Consider the following 19,511-nt stretch of genomic DNA (forward strand, 5'->3'; position numbering starts at 1 on the left):
ATTTTGAAGTGCTATCGATTTCGCATTTGACTTCACGCCAGTCACACGAACAAAAATATTTCCCTCCTTTACAAAGGTTTCATAGAAGTTGTTACCTTAATATTGTGAGTCAAAATTACATAGCGAATTTACTTAATTGCTGCACTCTATGCGGGACGTGTTTTATCTTGCTGTTGTAAAGCAGAGGACGGTTAAATGAACCACGCACTACTAACGCCGCGAATTTCTGTTAGGTGGACCAGAGATAAAAAGAAAGTACTGAGAAAGCAAAGTCGACAACGTAAATAATAATATCAACATTTTCCACGTCACGTTGCACCGTAATTTCTATACGTTTCCGGACACATTGCACATCGACGATATTAAAAAATGTATTCTCTAATGAACTTCTTTCATTAAAGCTAAGTGATATTTGGTGCGGTGAACGCCAGCGCCTGGCCAGTTATAGAGTAATACTACTTACCACGATGAGGTAGCAGGATATGCCCTGTTCACTGTCTATCGTTGTTTAACGCAAACTCGTTCAATTTTACTTTTTCTTCCCGAGGAATTTTCCAATTTCTGTAGGAAATAATTACACCGGGAGTATACACGTATACGATGTATTGGTATTGGATTATTTGGAAAGTTTCTAGCAAAAAGAACATTTTCTTTTTAAAAACTTATCTTCCTTAACAACAAATTAAGATAGTTTGTACGAGTCTTTATAGTATCAAAAACGCTACCAACTTTCTGAATCATCTAATTTCTACGTCTAAAAGAAAAGAAATAAAATTTCAGGCGATCGATTAATTGTCTCGCGAGGTTATTAAGGTTAGTGGAGGAAACCTATATATTCTTTGGACTACGTAAGAAGAATTCACGAGCTAAACAGAAAGAAGAATGAGAATGGATGGAAGTTTGATATCAGGTTGCTCGGAGCTCCTACTTGACCGGAACACTCGAGTCGATGAACTTCGGATGATCGTAAAGTTAAGTGTCCGGAACCTCTAAACCTTAAGTACCCAATTACAATAGCAGCAGCTGTCGATAACGTTCTTTTACATCGGACGACATCATCTGTTTCAAGAGACACTTGCTCCGGGATCAGGACGTTAAACGCGGCCTTGCTATTATTCTACATATATATGTTACATTAATTGCTTGCACGTAATTATGATGTCGACTGAGCTCAACTTTTCCAACCCTCTTGAGGTCGTGATTTATCACATACGTACATTGCCATCTATAAGCATTTGGATACTCGATGTGATAACTCGTATTTGCAATAACTTAGAACTGTCCAGATACCTACGAGCGATAGTGCGCATGGGAAATCTTTTTAAATAGAATCTTTTTCGATGGACACATTGCGAAGCTGACAGTCAATCATTATACGATCAGGGCTGGAAAAAGAGGAAAAGTAAAGAGGCAAAAAGATGCAAACGAAGGAAAGAGGGAGCAAAGAAAAGCAAAAAAGAAAGAGAAAAAAGGAATAGGGTTGAGATGAGAAAAGACGAAGCGGAAGTAAGGGAAAGAAAATCCTATTTCCCCATTATCCAATACCAAATCTGTTTCTCATTTCTCATTTTCCAATTAACCGCTTCTCCCTTCTCGCTCCGTTAACATTCTGCATTCTTCGTTGCTCGACAACCATATTTTTTTAATAGGTTCTTTAATTATTCGGCTGGCTTCTTCGTGGTTTTTTCTCATCTCGTACCATCGTAGCTCGTCTTACAGCCTTATATCCCTCTATTACTTTCTTTAAAAGCTTCCCCTTGATTCCTCGGTAGCGTAACACTCGCACTGGTACACTCGAGTCTCTTGTCTTTCTCGCAGAATTGACCGTTCGGGTTGAGTTTAACCTCCATCTTTTCATCGTTTTTCGCCGCTCAAGAATTGCTTTCGTCTTTTTCCTTTCTTTTTTTGTTTGTTTCCCCTTTATGACGCGTGAACGCTCTTACGGGTTTCGCCATCTTCTGAACATACCGCGAATCGGACTGTCTCAACCAGACGATTCGCATGAAACGAAGCGAAGTCGCGATTTAAAGAAATACAGAAAGTTGAAGAATAAATAGTTTATTCTTCGTCACCTCGTCGGCGGTCTTTTAATCGATCCAACTTCGCATGTAGCTATAGCTTAGTATTATAGTTTAGCTACGAAATTCCTTAATCCCTCGGTGAATTCTTTTCTCCGAGGATTTCTTATAATTAACTTCTTTAACTTTGCAGATCTCTCTTTGATGAAGCGTATTACCCGGATGGTGAGCGTTACCCGAAATGAATCTTACAGATATTTTTAAGTATTTAGTTTTAATATAAATATTGTAGTATCGTGGACGAAAGGTCTAAGAGATATCGGGCGAACTATAAACAATGTCGCGAGAAAGCCTAAGTGCCGAGAGGTCCAACAATGTATCGTCGGTCCTTCAATCGAATAGTTTCGCGGAAAAGGCCTGCGTGACCCTGACCACGAGCGGTTGCGGAACACGTGCGTGGTGGGGCTAAGACAAAAGACAAAGGGATGCTAAAGGAGAAAGACGAATTAATAGTCAGTGTTAGTTGAAAAGTCAGAGAGTGTGAATTGCGTTGTCGAGAGAGTGTGGTCCGCGTGAGAGAGAGAGCTTTGGAACCATGGTGACGAGAGTTACAAATTAACTATTTAGTTGTCTTAATTATAGTACGTTATTGTATTTAGTTCACGTTAAACAACCATCGTTTCCTGTTTAACCAACATCTGTTTAATTCATTTATTGTAAATAAACTAATTGTAGTAAAGACCCTACAATACTCAATATGATTTTATTATCTTTTTATGAATAAAGTGTTAAAAAAATGGTGGTATCTGAAGAAGTATAAACGTGAAAAACTTTCTATGAAAAATTAAGAATCGATCGGTATGGTCACTGTGATAATTCTGATTAAATAAAAACATTATTCAAGCATGTAGAACTCCTAAAGTTCATTTTCATTATCCATCTTCTTCCCAAATTGATTTCTAGTTCTAAATTTGTTGCTATTTCTTTTATCCCGAATCACATTTCACGTTCTATAACCCTTTGCGTTTAATTCTACATCCCAGAATTATAACATTCGAATTTCCTTCCTTGAAAGTTTTCTTTCTAGACGGATATTCGTTCCCAGTTGGTTCGAAATCTTCATGCTACTTCTTGCTTCCTGATCAATTCATCAGGATTGAACGCTTTCTGAACAAAGTTTCGGGATCGTCGAGAAATTCGTTTGAGAAATTCATCCTGACTGATGCAAAGTTTCCATGAAATTATCATTTTGATCGTCTGATACGTAAAGACAAATTCTACGAATCAGCACGATGTACCAAGAGGTAAGGTAAGGGTTGCGTATTTGTCTGTCGGACGTAGTTTCGTCGAGTTTATCGAGAAACATCCTATAATGTGTTGGCGTGCGGAAAATTCGCGTAGAAATTGTCGGTTAGGCCAATAGGCGGCGCGGTTTTACGCGATGCCACTGATTGACGTGAAGGTTTGCTCGTTTGGCACGAAGAGGGATGATCGCTGATCAGAATTCGAGGATGAAAATCGGTAGGCTGTGAAGGGGGCAACGGTCGATTGGCTAGTAGCCGGTCACGACTCCCGATCAATAATCCGGCGTCGGTCGACTGGCTCCAGGAAGACCACCGGTTTATATCTAACGCTTCAAGAATCGGTTTGACGGACCGTATCAGTCTGTCAATTTTAGAAACAGCGTTTGTTAGCGTTCAACACTAGCGAGTTCACCGGGTTAACCAGCTGTAATTTTCGAGAATGTTAGCAGACTCGCTGAGCAATCGACGCGTTAAGTGGCGATCTAACGCGAGCGCTTCTCGATCGTACATTAACTGACTGCGCTAGGTTGGTCATTGTGAAAATTTCCTTGGTTTTTATCGTACCTAATTGTAACGTCTAATTTATTCCCCAATTAATTACCCGGTAATTCCCTAATTTATACCTCCAACTGGTTTCCACTTTGTCTACTACGATTTAAGAGAATATCGAATATTCTTGCGAATTTCTCGGAAGCTGAACTTATTAACTTTGCTTCGTGTAACTTAATTCTTAATAAACATCTTACTTCCATAAGAAAGATATTTTATAAGGTGTTATAAATAATAGTAAATTCCAGAGTAAATTTAAACGATTAATATTTTAACGTTATTATTGGATTTATATCTTCCGAGCGTATCAATATATCTATCAAACAGAAGTTGTAAAAATTATTTTAATTTGAGAACGGTTGTGTTCTTTCAAAACGAACGACTTCTATAAATCTGCATTTGGACGGACATTTCCGATTTTCTACGTCAATTTTATCACGAAGTATATCGTTCGCCGGCAGCATAGTTTACATAAAACTGAATGTCGATATATGTTTCTTTTACGTTTCCTGTATCTTTCGTTTGCAATAGCGCTGGATACAACGCTATCACGATATGATCAATAACAATCTTTGTTAGTTTCCGGCTAAATTTAAATATTACACTAATATTATTCTTGAAAATAATACTATTAACGAAAGTAGTACTCGATATTTTCTTCTGGCAATAACAGGCTTGGAAATAAAGAAATCAAAATTTTATAAAATCCGAAAGCACGATGGTTTCGTAATATCGATAAGATCCGCTCTTAAAAGCTCGTAGCTTCTAGCGACGCTTCGATTAATAAACTTTTTCGAATAAGAAGTAAATATTACGTTTTACAGAGCGTGTTCAACGGAGGAAATATAAATCAGAGGAAACTAAAATAAATAATATGAATGCAAGGTAAAGAAAAGAGTGAAATAGGCGTTGCTATCAGTGCCTGTATCGTAATCGAGTAACCGCTAATTTACCTGTAATCTCGAATATTTATACGGATAGCAGGCAATCCGTTGACCGAACGGGTAATCCAATCTATCGAAAATTTACGAGCGGATAGCCGATAGACTGGAAAATTGGATTACGCATAATACGAATTTTAATGTAACTCCTTTCTGTTGGGATCTCGTGTAAATATTACTAGAACGGTACGATATTTTCTATCTCGTTACCTCGACTTAACAAATAATTTTACTATGAAATAACACGACATTACCAGTTTATACTCGAGATAAAGAAGAAAAAGGGTATTAGGCAAACACGAGAAATACTCGAATCGCCTGCATGAGTCTCAATGAGCGTAAATTATTGTAGTTAATATCTCGAGTTATAAACAGCAGCAAGGAGTCACGCTAGAGGAAAAAAAAAGAAAAAAGAACAAAGTCAAACCTCGGTACTCTTACTTTCGACGAACCAGGCAAACCTCGAGCGAAAATAACGTAGACGATAATCAACTCGATCGACATCGGAGGTGGTTTCGGGAAAACGAAGCAAGTTAAACCTTGCCGATAGTCTAACGGCGAGGGTAATAAAGTCTCATACAGTATTCATCGGTGACCATGTCGCGGCAAGGTTGAGCCTTGGCATAGTGACATAATTCTCAACGCTTGTACCGCGCTACTAGCTAGTAACACGCTAGCCAGCGATGACCGTGAGTCTGGACTGAAATAATCGGTGGTTCTGACGCCGTGGTCGTAGTCGTCGTCGTCCTCAGTAGGTACTATCGCGTCGGTGACGTGGGCCTCGGTTGATAGTGAGTACGGTGGCGTGTTCCCTTCGGTTCATCGCTTGATCGATGGACTTTACTTTCGAGCCAAGAAGGTCGTTCGCTTTCACCTTACTGCTCAAACTGCCGTGGAACACGAAGAAACATCGAAAGTGCTAGGCTGCAGTCGAAAGGCTTGCGTGCCGAAAATGCAGTTCCCGTCGCCTTCGACGCCAACGCGACCAAATCGTCCACCTATCTCGACGCACGCTAATGAAAAATTACCGGCAATTAATTCCAACGGTTAATATCGATCGCCTGACAATAACAGAGGCAGCTACGCTGATCGAATCGTTCGATTATCGATGATTCCAAGTAATATCTCTCGCTTATTGTTTAGTAGACGCACGTTCGAATCCGCTACGTGTCTCTATTATCGAGGGAGATACCATTCTAGAAATCCTCCGACCGCTATATCTCTCTTCGGTTCATTCGTTTCTTAAATGTAGCGGAACGAAATGAGTAAAATACAGAGAAAGATGCAAGCTGCTAATCGTAGCGTCGTAAATTATTTTTACCGAATTTATTCGAGTACGATCATACTTGTTATCATTCTCATAGAAAAATCTCCGAAATTCTATGAAAATAATCCCATAATCATAGATTGAAAATATATAGATCTTGGTTTTCGTATTTCGACGAACCACTGGAAATTAAGATATCGCCAATCTGATTCAGCCGAGGAAGTAATAGTAGCTGCCAGGTATAATTATTCAAATTTTTCTGCCGGTAGCCGGCGATGGTTTACGGTAAGCGAACAGTTCGTGTTTTGCACGGTCTTTGGTAATCTCTTAGGTGAAAACGTACGTCGCATCGCGTCGTGTCGGTTTGGGTTGATCGACGGTACGGATGAGCCGTGAGAAACTAGATCAGCCTGCTCTCGGGGGTTAGGGCGTTCTACTTTTCGAGTGCGGCAACGACGATGCAAGAACCGGGGGAAAGCAGTTGTTCTCCGTTAAAAATGCGACCACTCGCTCGCATTGTCTCTGCCCTGCGGAGAAGCTGAATTGCGACATTCAAGCGAAACATCGAAAACATTTAAACGTTTACCGTTAACGCGATTCAAGCTGCTGGAAAACCGGTTTTCGCTTTTCAGGAAATTCCTGCTCCACCAGTCAGCTTAATTAGCATGCTTACTTAGCTTTTCCTCACCAACCTTTTCACAGCTAACCTTTCCCCTACGTTCCCCAACAATTTTTCCTCATTTTCTTCTCGTTCTTCTTTCTTTATCTTAAACGATGGTTTCGCGAGAACCGCAAAGTTACGTGTAGTCAGTGATTCGCCGATTTTAACGGCTGAGATGTGAACAGATGTACAGATTTAGTCGCATTAACGCCACACGAACCACGTATCTAGAAAGCATTCTTTAATGGAAAGTTCGTGTTTTCCGTTCGCACGGCTTCCCATTTTTTTTTCTCTTTCCCCTTTTCATTTTTTCGGGAAAGATATGTGGCGCGTAGTAGAGCAGTCGTAATGGAGTATAGAAAGCACTTTTTAATAGAGAGGTTCCACATTTTTTTTTTTTTTTTTTTTTCGTTTTATATCTCGCGTTTTTGTTTCACACCACATGTGTGATTTAGCAACGTCTTTTCTAGTGCTTGTTGTTTATGTTCATTGATTATGAACGATTATGACGTTGAAAAAAAAATCATAGAAATGATTTAGAGAATTAGAAAAGCACAATCAGAGCGTATTACAACGTGCCGTTAAGTGTGACAGAAATTAACGTTCTTTGGCTTATCTCGCATTTTTACGATTCGAATAACTCGAGGACATTATGATGGCACATTACATTCAAAGTTTTATCGAGTATTGCCAAGCCAACTCGACCACTCTCATCTCGCTAGAATAATTCGTAGATACAATCTTCTGATACCAACAACTAACTTTTAATTTTCATCATTGTTGGAAAACTTTCTTAATCACTATAGGCAGTGCAAACTCGATAGTTGTGCGTTTATAACGTAGAAATTTAATCGTGCCTCCATTTCCAGTAAAGCGCATCGATCATTGAATCGATTATCGTATGTTTCGCACGACGGTAGGCAAAAATTTTTTATGCTTAGTTCCGTGCAAGTTAGGAAAGTTTTTTGTTATTTAATATTTGTGTTTCTCGAATTATAATACGGTGTATAAGTATAACTGTTCAATAAGCTCGCTAGCTTTCTTTTCAGGTTATATCTTCAGGGAACAAGGGAGATTGCCCATTCATTAATATTTTAGTCATTAAGAGGTTAAAGAAGTCTTTCACGAGCTCAGCGTGCTGTGGTGGACTGTACTATAGTCCAATATCAAACAATGGCTATTTGATATCTTTATTTATAGACGGTCGACTGCAAATAAATGATTCATTTTTTAATACTCAAACTGAAATCAATTTCGTGATTGAGGAGCGATCGAATCGACGAGAAAGAAGGAAAATGGGAAAAGCATTTTCTCGAATTCTGTATAGCTCCGAATTTGATTAACGTAATCGAGCTAGTTCTGTTTAAACAACGTTGAAGAGCTGTTTACGGATGTACTTTTTCCTTTTACGGTCATGAGTATCATTACGCTTTGAAGCAACAACGCGAAGCAACACGAAACAAATTATTTAAATGCAATTTCCAATCGAGTAAAGTCCGATACGTAACGGGAGATTCGAAACGATCAAATCTTCGAAATCATGAACACACGCCGACATTCCGAACGGAATTAGTTTGCTTTGAAAGCGATTGTTTACCGTTGGTTGACAATAAATTTGGATTTTACCACCGATTTACGGATCAAATATATCCAGGATTGTGATTTTTCACTTCGAGAAATGGAGGTTTGCCTGACGAGTCGATTAACAGGCGAAATTAAAGTAGCTGAAAGCAGTGGCAGTTAGTCGGTAGCCGTTGTTCGCGTGCTAAATTCGAACGTCCTGCTACGTAAATGTTGACAGAGCGTGGTAACGTATTGTGCAGACACACGCGAAAAGTGGATGATCGATAATCAAGTGCACGAATACGTTCTAGACGAATATACATAATGCATATCGTCTGCGACGATATTTACCGAGAAGGTCACGTTTAGCAGAAAACAATGTGTTTACCGATTCAAGTGGAAAAACAGAAGGCAACTATGATGGAGAGAATTAGTTTTCAGTCACGGCTAATTACGATACATTTGTATGCTTTTATTCTAATAACTGAGACCGACATACACTATCCTTTTTATGTTATTAGCGATATAATCTTTCCTTTTACTTTCACATAATGACAAGAATATTTCGATATAAAACACTGTCTAACGCGAGGTTAGGTGGAGATATAAAATGTAAAATTATTAAGTTTCATCAATTCTGCTGACCTTCCTGAACTTGCCAAAGAAATGGTATATCAAACATGAGTTTGAAAAGTCTTCGTCTCAATCATCTCTTTCATAGAAATAAGTTCTATGGCCTAACCTCCACTATACTGATGATTTGGTCCAAAGCACTAGCCAACTATGAAAGCTTTAGCAACGAGTCTACTAAGACCCAGTCGAGATAACTTCGTCCCTTCCTTCCTCTTTCCTCTCTTTCATTAGAGTGGTGCAAAATGATAACTTTAAATTACACTAAATTACTATGGGGTCAACCATTACTATTATATCTGTAATCACTTCTGCTTCTCTGTTCGACCATTTGTTAATTGCATTTAGGTGGAAGCAAACTTTATAGTTTACCTTCAATTTCCCTCTGCGGTATCTATTATCATCAATAACCTATCTCTCTTTGCGAAATTACTCGACTGTAGTTTGATAATTTAACAAAGGAAATTACAACTGTCTCTATGTTGTTTCAAAATTTGAAACGGCAGATTGAAAAATCAGAAAGGACGAGCTTGTCGGACGAGCATCGAACGTATTGGAAATCCGCAAAAGCATTGAATCTTGCAGCACGGAAGGTTGGCTTATTTGAGTAAGCCACGTGGGAAAAACGAGCTGATCGCGTCCCGTATATCATGAGAGTAATAACATATAACACGATACAAATAATAAAAGACATCGGGTAACTACCAAATGATCCCAATTTAATAGGGTAGAAGAAATCCAATCAAACACGTCCCATTAAATAGTTGATGCTAATGTCCAAAAATGTTAGTACTCACCATTATAAAAATTAGTCTTCTCAACGTTAGAACTACCAAACGCCAACAAAATGACGGGTTTTGGATTTCTTAATTAACATATACACTAAAAATACGCAGATGCCTTCGATGAAAGCAGAAACATAATTATATATTTATTTGACTACTTGTTTTCCTCGTATTACCTTAATTACGAATAGTTATAAATAGGATATTTAGATACATGTTATAGATTCATACATGAAGCTGAAATTGCGAGTAAAAATTAAACGCACGTAAATGTAGTTCTACAAGATAAAATCCAACAGCTTTTCCGATATACAAACGATCATATCAGTGATTATTTCAATGAGCATCCCATCACTGTTGAAATTTTTTGATAGCGATATCGCGTAAACAGTACTGGAGGGTCGATCTGAATTTCATTGGACGTGAATTAATTAACTCGTCGAGTGAAACTCCATGGACTTAATTAAATCCGGCTTTCATTTCATTCTAATTTAATTCAAGGATGACATAGAGTAATGTAATGTGTTCGTGCGGACCTCGAAAATATTAGTACGCGAGAGCTGCGGCTGTCCAATTTTTAATTTGTTTTGTCAAATTTTACATTTTCTTTCCTATCTCTCTCTCTCTCTCTCTCTCTCTCTCTCTCTCTCTCTCCTTCGGCGAAACAAATTAATTAAAATTTTACGATCGTTAAATCATTCATTTGTTTCAATCATTTTTACAAAGGAAGTTAAATACCGCGTGCCAAGTTTTGAAATGCAAATATTTGGTGTTGTACTTCTCGCAATTGGCGAACAGACTGTGGAAGAGGAAGCGCCGATAATTCACAATTTATATTTTGCCCAAACGCTTGACGTAATTGATGCTTGCACGTATTGAAAGTTCATTTCGAGTTAAAAATTGAGAATAAGATTATTCGATGTACGAACCTATCGAGCAGACGTGCCTCGTGCAGGCTCCATTTCCGTATTTATCGGGCCTTGGCTGTTTCTTCGGCGATCTCGAATGTTCACGCGCATTTGGCTGAAAAGTATATAAAGAAAATTGTTATGGAAAGTAATCTCGAGATAAGCGGAACAGGAATAATGATAACACCATCGTGCGGTTTCATAAATAAAACAGCGTAATTTCCAATATAAACGATGTTCTGTAAAGCGTATCGCGAGCAATTAAAATTAGTCGATCTAGATGAGAACACGAATGCTACGCGAAATTTCCTCAAACAAATGGTTTATCGCGACATCTGCTAACGTTTCACAAATCTTCGTACGTAATCTATCATAGTTCGTGTTTCATGTATATGTATGGTATCTAAGGTTTCATAGCTCAGAAATGTGCAGATGGTTCAAAAACCGTTAGCTAGATCGCTCTTTCATTTACTCCGCTAATCCTTTTCACTGGCAAGCAAAACTGTTCTCTACGAGCATTGAGTAAATACCGTTCGCAGCAAACAAAAGATCGGTCGTTTGTCAACAGGAAATTTTACAGAGTAAAAGTAAGTTGATTCGCGGCGATGCCAAGAACATCGAGCAAACATGATGCACATACATACATACGTGTGTATAACAAGCGTAATAAAATGCATTCAATCGTCCTAATGCAACTATCAACCGAACCACGAGAAATTTTATTGAATTTAAAGCGACGAAGTTTATGCGAGTGGTATCCTTTTAAAAATGTTATGTCGTTCCAAAGTTAGCAGAAGTCTTAAAACTTCTATAAGATAATTACAAGAACGGAAGGTCTCTTCGCCCGAGTTGTAGTCGCAGTGCTACTTTTACTTGTATCTCTTCTTAACTTTTTTTTGCAATATGGTCGGGCACATGACAGGTTATACATTGCATTCGAGAGCGATGTAGAACGAAAAATAAACTTCAGAGTTATTTGTATAGTAAACTGACAGTTATTCGTACTCTATGTCTACTAACTTAAACGCGTATTTTTTGCCAATTTTTGGCACCATTTTTTCAAATAGCTGAACATATAACATTACAGCGTATAATTAGAAAATGCTAATGCGCAGTCGCTATAAATTTATTCATTAGTTAAATCTTAAATATCGGTAGTCGTGTGTGAAATGTATCCGTATGAGTATTTCTTACTAATCGTGAGTCGTATTATTCATGTTTCAAAAAATATCGTACAAACAAAAACTTTTTAATTTTAGATCATCCCCTCGTCGAATTTAAAGTAAGCTCTTGTTCGACGGGATGCTTTATATTTTATTTCTTATTAATATTTTGTCACGCGATATCAAATTTTGCGAGTTCCATTTCAAAAGATGAATAAATAATTATTGTATCATATTGTTACAGCATATTATACGAAACAATTTGATGTTAATACCACGCATTAAATGATTCAATGAGATAGATACGTGTGATAAAAAAGATTCTCATCTCGTTAGATTTATGTTTGCGTAAGCATGAATAAAATTGTACCTTCGTATATTTTTCCTCCTTAATTATTCCATAATTATTCCCCCCTGTAGTCTTCGCATATATTATAACAATGGCACGGTTAATTTCTACCAATCGATCCATACGTGCTAAATTTAATTATCGACGAAGTAAGAGGGAATGACAGAATCGAGCGAGATTTCAGGAAAGTACCGTACTGTCCGAAGGGCTTTGCAATCTCAAAGACGGAAGCGGAGATTCGATTATCCAGGGTTTGCTGGAACTATGACGAACGACTAGAGGCTGAGACGAGGAAACGTATAATCGAGTTCTGGGTTAAAAGCAGATTTATATATAGACGTCGGTGGATTTAAGCCTCGATATAATATTGTCAAATAGGAGCTCGAACAAGGGAACAATGAAAGTTAAGCTCTACACGAAATCCTACTCCTCTGCAACTAGAAAAATGACAGAGATCGAAACGAGCACAGAAGAAAATCCTGTTTTCGAGTCAACTCGTAATACTTGTCCCTACAAACACCTCGTGTGTGGGCCGAGTTGGTTTCATAGAAATCGTGCAAAGAAGCTTCGCCTCTTTCATCACTCGTCCAACCAGCAGAGCCGCGCGTTGTCGAAAACTGGCACGTACCTACAGGCCTAATATTTCAGCCGAAAGTTTTTTTCCAAAGCACATCGAAAATATCATACCGTGTAATTCGCCAACGAAAAGATACTCGTGTTTATTTGCGGTCGCGATGCCATATACTTTTCGCGTAATTTTATCCTATGCATTAATCATAGTAAAAATCGTGATAATTGATCGATAGATCGCCCTTTCTCTTAGTTACGTATCAGTATTTATTAAGAGTAATGTATGACTGGTTTCGTGGATAATGTTTCGACTTAATTTTATTTTTTCCCTTCTTCCCTTTATACGATGTGATTAAAATAAATTACATGACTGCGAATTTTTATCATGCAATTATGGGAAGTTGAAGGGTGCAAAGGTGCATATAACGCACATAATGTTCGAAATATCCAAGACCATATCTGTTATATAATTTCTGTTATAACAGTACTTATTGTTGGTAAGAGAGACAGATATCTGCTTCGATTCCACATTTTCAATTATGCTAATGAAAGTATGAATATAAAATGATTTTGCTTGCAAAAAAGATTATCCATTCCGCTGTTTCATTAAATAACAGAGTTTATGCGACGAACAAAGAAATTTCTCAAATGCAAATATACGTACGTGTGTACAATGGGGTTACCCAGAGGTATACGGTAAGCAACGAAATAATCTAGCGGCAGCTACGTGATATGGATTTTGCGCGGACAATTCATTAAACCGATCATTGAGGAACGAAGAAATTCCAGAGAGACGTCAAACGCAGCTGGGGCTGATAGGGATTTCAGCATATATGCGGTCACTGGTCAGAGAGCAGTTTGTATTTTCCAGTTTCGGTCTAGCTACAACAATAGGCACTCAAATTCAATTGCTATGTTTTATGAATCTGAATGTTCATACAGACCAGAAGGATCGGACGAAACTCGAAGCACTCGCAAATAGTTCAAACAGTTCTTCGTTTTGTGTATTACGATTTCAAATGGCTTAATAAATTCTTGTTTCCATCGACCAACGGCAATATGATTCTTGTTTTTCTTTGCTAATTCCGCGATTCTTTCGAGTACTCTACCAACGAATTTATCGTAAAAATGAAACTCCACAAGCGAGAGAAAGCGAGAAAGAGAGAGAGAGAGTATCCAGTTAACTCGTGTGTAAAGTTAGCTACGTGTTCCGGACTTTTCTCGAGAGTCTAACAGATAGCCAGGCAACTCGTACACGAACATGTTCGTGGTCCACAATGAGAGAACGCTAATTGAATTTGATTACATTTGAAACAAGATTATACATGTACATATATTACGAAACGAAAGTTCGTGGCATAGAATAATGTTTCGTATATCGATTAAAATAAAAAGGCGAAAAGAATAGGAGATCGGGATGATAAAAAGGGTTGGAAAAAATTTTCAAGGATTTTCAGAGATTTGCGTTCATGGGAATTTGTAATAAACTACTCGATGGAAGACAGGCGAAGCGCAAGCCCTGTTTGTTATGCATTCGCATTATGCTCCTTTGCACAGTTTCCACTATTTCGTACGCATTCTATTTTGTTGGCCAGGAACGCTCAAGTTCTTTTCGCTTAAGTGTTTTCGCTACTTGTGCTGCTTTTGAAGTGGCTTTCCGCTTCCTTCGCGTTTCTAAAGCTCCTTTAGCGAACCCCTCGGCGCATCATAAGTTACCTTTGCTTTTTCGAAAACCCACTTTCGCATCGAAGTGCTCAAGTTACGATGCACCCCTGTTTTGCGGTGATGAGTATAACTTTACTCTGTTATAGAGTTTCCTGCCATAATTGAACTTCGAATTAAACGCTTGCGCTGGACTCTCAGGTGACTCTCTCGATCTTCAAACATAATTCTAGTGTTTTGTAATCGGCGAACTGCGGGTAAAAAACGATACACGTTTCCTCGATGCAGTGTAACAAGTTTCGATGTTTTGTCTGAAACTGGACAGAGGAGGAGGATTTTTCCGTTAGTCGGTATTCTTTCTCGAAGGTGTATCGTTCTCAAATTCGAGAAAAGACTACTATGAAACATTTTTCCTTTCTCTTCCTTTCTTTTTCTCGGTAGCTTAGCGACAAGGAAAATATACACGTTACAAGTTTTACCCTAGTTTGACCGCTTTGAGATTTGTCGCGATCTTTCCTTTGCCATTGGCAATAAACGAATTCAAGCTTTCGAAGCAAAGAAAAGTCCTGCCTTTGTCGGATACTTCATGTTCGTGATCGGTGTTGCTACGTACGCGCAAAATAGGATAACACGCGACACAGACTGGTGCAAGTTGATCGACGTGTTCGACACACTCGGAATGACAAACATGCGAATGCGATATACACGACTGTACTTTTGCATCGTGAATTCTCGCCTAATCGAAAATACCTACACTGATTTTCCTTATTCTTCGATCCTCTTTGAACTGGCGCACGCGCTGTCGAAACGTCGCCACGATGTATCTTCCAAATCCAATATTCCAAAGGTTCGAAACTACTCTCAGGTTGCCGTCTAACAAGTAGCTACGACGAAGAAGCATCTTTACATGGTAAACACACTCATTGCAAAAGCGATATTTCATTTTGATTTATAGCAGTCACAGAAGTGCAAGTCAAGATAAACATTCATCTAACTATAAGCAAACAGTCGTAGGTAATATGTCCGGAGTAATATATTTTATGTGTGGAAAATTTCACGTGACACGGGAGCTTTGAAAACGTAAAACAAGGAGGAAATAAACCGTGGCGAACGTGAAAGAAAATTACAGGGAAGGAAAGCAACAGCCCGTGCAAACCGCTCTATCCACTTTGCCAAGTAACACATTACGCTGGACTTCGCGCGTCCACAATTCGATGAACGCCTACCTAACCTCCAACCGCGTTACAATGCCATATGCTAATATCGTGATACGTCCCTCTTTGGCATCTATTCTCTGCTTAACTACCGCTTAATCACCGACAAACCACGCTCCAGGCTACAAATTTTCCTACGAATGGCCGAACCGAGGCTTAATTAACTCACACTTGTATAAACTGAATTAATAAACTACGGCGTTAGCGTGAGACGTACGTTTAGAAGTCGGGTTAATCAATGGCGAAACGATTCAAGGCGTCAACCCTAGAAAGACCAAAAAAGAGGTAAAAGGTAAAAGTTGCGAGTTCCAGCAAATTCATTTTCGTTCTCGCATCGAGCTTTAATTCCGCACGCTCCGCCAAATTTTTCGCCACGGGCTTCGGCCCTGCGTTGAACCGTCGCTGCAACCAGGAGCGGCAGTTTTATTCGGAAAATGTCTATTTGTTGCCTACGATGAATCAGCGATTCGTTTATTTAGCGACGAACACTGATTTTACAGCGGAGCTATCACCCAACCTGTATCGACATAATAAAAGTTGCCAGGTCAAATACTAACCCTTCTTGCGGTTCTCGCTAACAGCGTTTTACAGGGCCAGCCACGCGCGCACCACCTATCCGTAACCATTGAACACCAGCCTTTTCGATGTGGCACTCGATAACGGACCGTTCAAAAATTGGTTAAATTCCGAAAATTTCGCTCACGGTACTGACTTCAAATCGCTGCAAATCGAAATTCCGTCACAGCTACGATTATATATATATTTCACGCGACGAATTTCAAAAATATTTCATTTCCACCGGCGTAAAGGAATGCGTCGCTGCAACGCTTCCTGGTATTGAAAAATCGAATCACCAGCGTTTGGAGGATTATTTTTATTTATTTCCTCCTAAATCGATTACAATTGGATGTACACGGTACGGTACGAATCTCGTGGCGTATGATTTTGACGTAGGTACGAACATCCGTTAGCTGAGGTTCGTACGTGATTTCACGTAAGCCGGACGATATTCTGCTTATTTTTCCTATTACGGTGCGAATACGTTACTCGACCGTAGCTATCCGTAGATTCTGATCATCGACGATGCGACCCTTCGCATCGTCCGTCCGTGTAAATAGGTTCTTCCACGTAGAGTAATCCGTTTGGAACGGACGATTACTTCGCGCAACTAAAATTTCAAGCGATCGTACGGATTACTGGGCGCAGTTATGCATACTAATAAGCTCCATTCTCTCTGTGGCGACTTCGCGCGAATAAGTTAACTAGATAGAAATTTAGACGGAATATGTAAATATTGCGTCGCGAACCGGCAAACGTTTGTGAAATCGATCACGAAAACTCGCCGAAAATAAAATGAGTTTCGATCACTCGATACTTGAAGGAGAGCTGACAGCGTCCATTCAAAACGATGTAATGTAAGTGCGAATTTTATTCACGTAAATATTACAGCAGGAACAAGAGGAAGAGAAAAATTCGTTAACTGTTAAATGCTCCGTTTACGAATAGAAGGATTTACGATAGGGTATGTGTAAACGGAAAGAATTGAAAAGAAAGACGGCGGAGGAAACGTGTTTTGGGAGGAAATCGGCTTTAAACATCGAGGACATTTAAAGAGACGAGAATAAACGATAGGTGACCCTTGTATTGCATTGGACAACGATGGTATCGACACGCGGTCACGCGTTTCTACCTACGAGAAGAAAATGCTGCGAGGAGAAAACGGTCGAATGCCCCAACACCAACTTCGCCATTAACGCCCTTTGTCAGGATCACTATGCCATTCACCCCGTGTCCTCCTTCCTCGTTTTCACAGAGAGTAAAAAGGCCCGATAGAATTTATAGAAATTCCAATGACCCGATGCTAGAACAGTCCTATAGATAGAGATTGCATCGGTTACTTTTTATTTGACCGAAAAAATATGCACGTCCAGCGAGACGAACGATTCGAGTAATATTTTGTCAGCGGAATCTATTTCGTGTTTCGTGACGAGATCGCGGGAAATTTTATTTCCGTCGCTCCGTATTTCCATTACGAAACTCACGCTCGATCGACTGTTTCGATTTCTATCTTTTGTTTAGACGACTCGTTAAAACGTCGAGTTATTTATTATTTTGCAAATTTTCGGACGGGTTCTAAACGGTGTACAGCTGTCGATTATATTCGGCTTCGTTAACGGAATGAGTAACTGGTGGAAATAATTTTTACCCGGAAACGAGGAAATCGATAGGTGTACACGTACCGTGCAAAACTGAAAACAATCGGAGAGAGATGAAGATAAATAATTTATTTAGATGGCGGAATGAGCAAATGAAAGGTACACTCGATAGCTATACGATCGACAAATCGAAATCATTAACAGAACGAACAGACTCGAATCAGTTACGAAAACATGTCCGATGATAGTCGAAACGACGCTTTACACCGCGCTACGTTCGGGACGTTTCGCTTAAAAATACGCGCGCGGGTAACGCATGTCATAGCTAGCCAAATTTACAAGATCGTGACAGGGATGGGTGATTCGTGAAATGCGAGAAACGCGTAGGCGACGGCATCCGAGGTATAAAATTGAACGGTACGCGCTGTCAACTTGACATCGAGGCGATGATTTACAAATAAAAACCTCTGGGCAAACTGTTTGTCCGCGGTTTCTATTCGGCTATTATGACAGATGACGTTACATTTCGGGTCTCGTATCACATATAGCGAAGCTTTCTTTTTCTAAAAGATTGCCGAATACAATCCAATCAAATCGGATCGAATCGAATCGAATCGAAGCTAATTTAAACGAATGAGATTTTCGAGCGTGCGAATTTTCTCACGAGAAAGAATGTTCTCTTTTGTAATGAACGTCGACGAGATGTGTCGTGTATAAAATTTTTGTGGCACGTTTCGAGGCGAATTGTTACGCGTGTTTGCGTAAATTTCTGAACTCGAAGGAACAAGGGCGCGAAATGACGAAACGAGAAGAAAAGAGAAGAGAAGAGAAGAGAAGAGAAGAGAAGAGAAGAGAAGAGAGGAGAAGAGAAAAGGCCAAGTGGCGTCGATATGGCGACCTGAATTCCCAGGAGAAAAGGGAAATCAAAAAAGCAAAGAGTCGTTGCAAATCAGAGAAGCGAATGCTCGCAGTCGCCGCTACGTGAACCCGCAGAACCGCCCTATTGTTCACGCCCGAACAATGCTGTCTTTGTCGCGATGTGATTAAGCTCTGAATAAATTTTCTATTACGTTGTTCTACACCGGGCTTTCCTCCATTTTCGAATACTCGGTTTTTTTCTTCTGGTGGCTAGCCCATAGTCTCGATTCTCTCTCGCTAAAACGCCAACGCGCGAACGCCATCCAACGCCAGAACATATCACGAATTAACCAAAGTTTTTTTTCCCCATTGATCTGATTTCTTTTCCGATTCTTTCTCCCCGTCAGTCAGGATGTTATGTAAAGTTAGGCGAAGTTCCGAGCCGAACGGAACTGCGAGCACCGTCTATTATTTAGGAACGATCCAACTTTTTCTATTTTCCGCTAGAACGAACGTTTTCGATAAAAACCTCGCGGTAGAGAACACGGAAACAAGATGATTGATTCGCAATTTATGCTAATTATCGTTGATTGAAAGAAACTGAAGAACGAATTTCTTTATCTATAATAAATTTATTCTTTAAACTTCCTATATCAATTACATCAAACCTGAAACAGCGTAATGTTAATTCTGTTTCAGCAGAATTTCTCATAAAAAAAACTCTTTTATCTCCCGAATACATCAGAAATAATAACGAAGAGGAAAGACAGTATATTCAGAAAGGTTCTCATTAAAAAGGGAATCGAGAAGAAATATAAAATACAGTTCATAGAATGGAAACGCCGGGTGTATATACGTTTGAATTTTCAGTTATGAGACATCCGGTATTAATTCTTCCACGTAGGATATCTTA

At 39.2% G+C, this 19,511-nt stretch overlaps 1 protein-coding gene across 2 annotated transcripts in view; it reads right to left on the bottom strand.

The window, feature by feature from the left end:
* The window catches only part of LOC132913961 (gamma-aminobutyric acid type B receptor subunit 2), a 124,911-nt gene that overhangs the window by 65,030 nt on the left and 40,370 nt on the right, over positions 1-19,511 (bottom strand). Inside the window, exon 2 of one of the 2 annotated variants that reach the window (XM_060972655.1) lies at positions 10,648-10,741. The exons of the other annotated variant lie outside the window; for it this stretch is intronic. The gene's annotated coding sequence lies outside the window, so the exon portion shown is untranslated. The remainder of the gene's footprint in view (positions 1-10,647; positions 10,742-19,511) is intronic. 2 annotated transcript variants of the gene reach the window in all.

The sequence above is a fragment of the Bombus pascuorum genome, chromosome 14, assembly GCF_905332965.1.
Source record: "Bombus pascuorum chromosome 14, iyBomPasc1.1, whole genome shotgun sequence".
NCBI lineage: Eukaryota > Metazoa > Arthropoda > Insecta > Hymenoptera > Apidae > Bombus > Bombus pascuorum.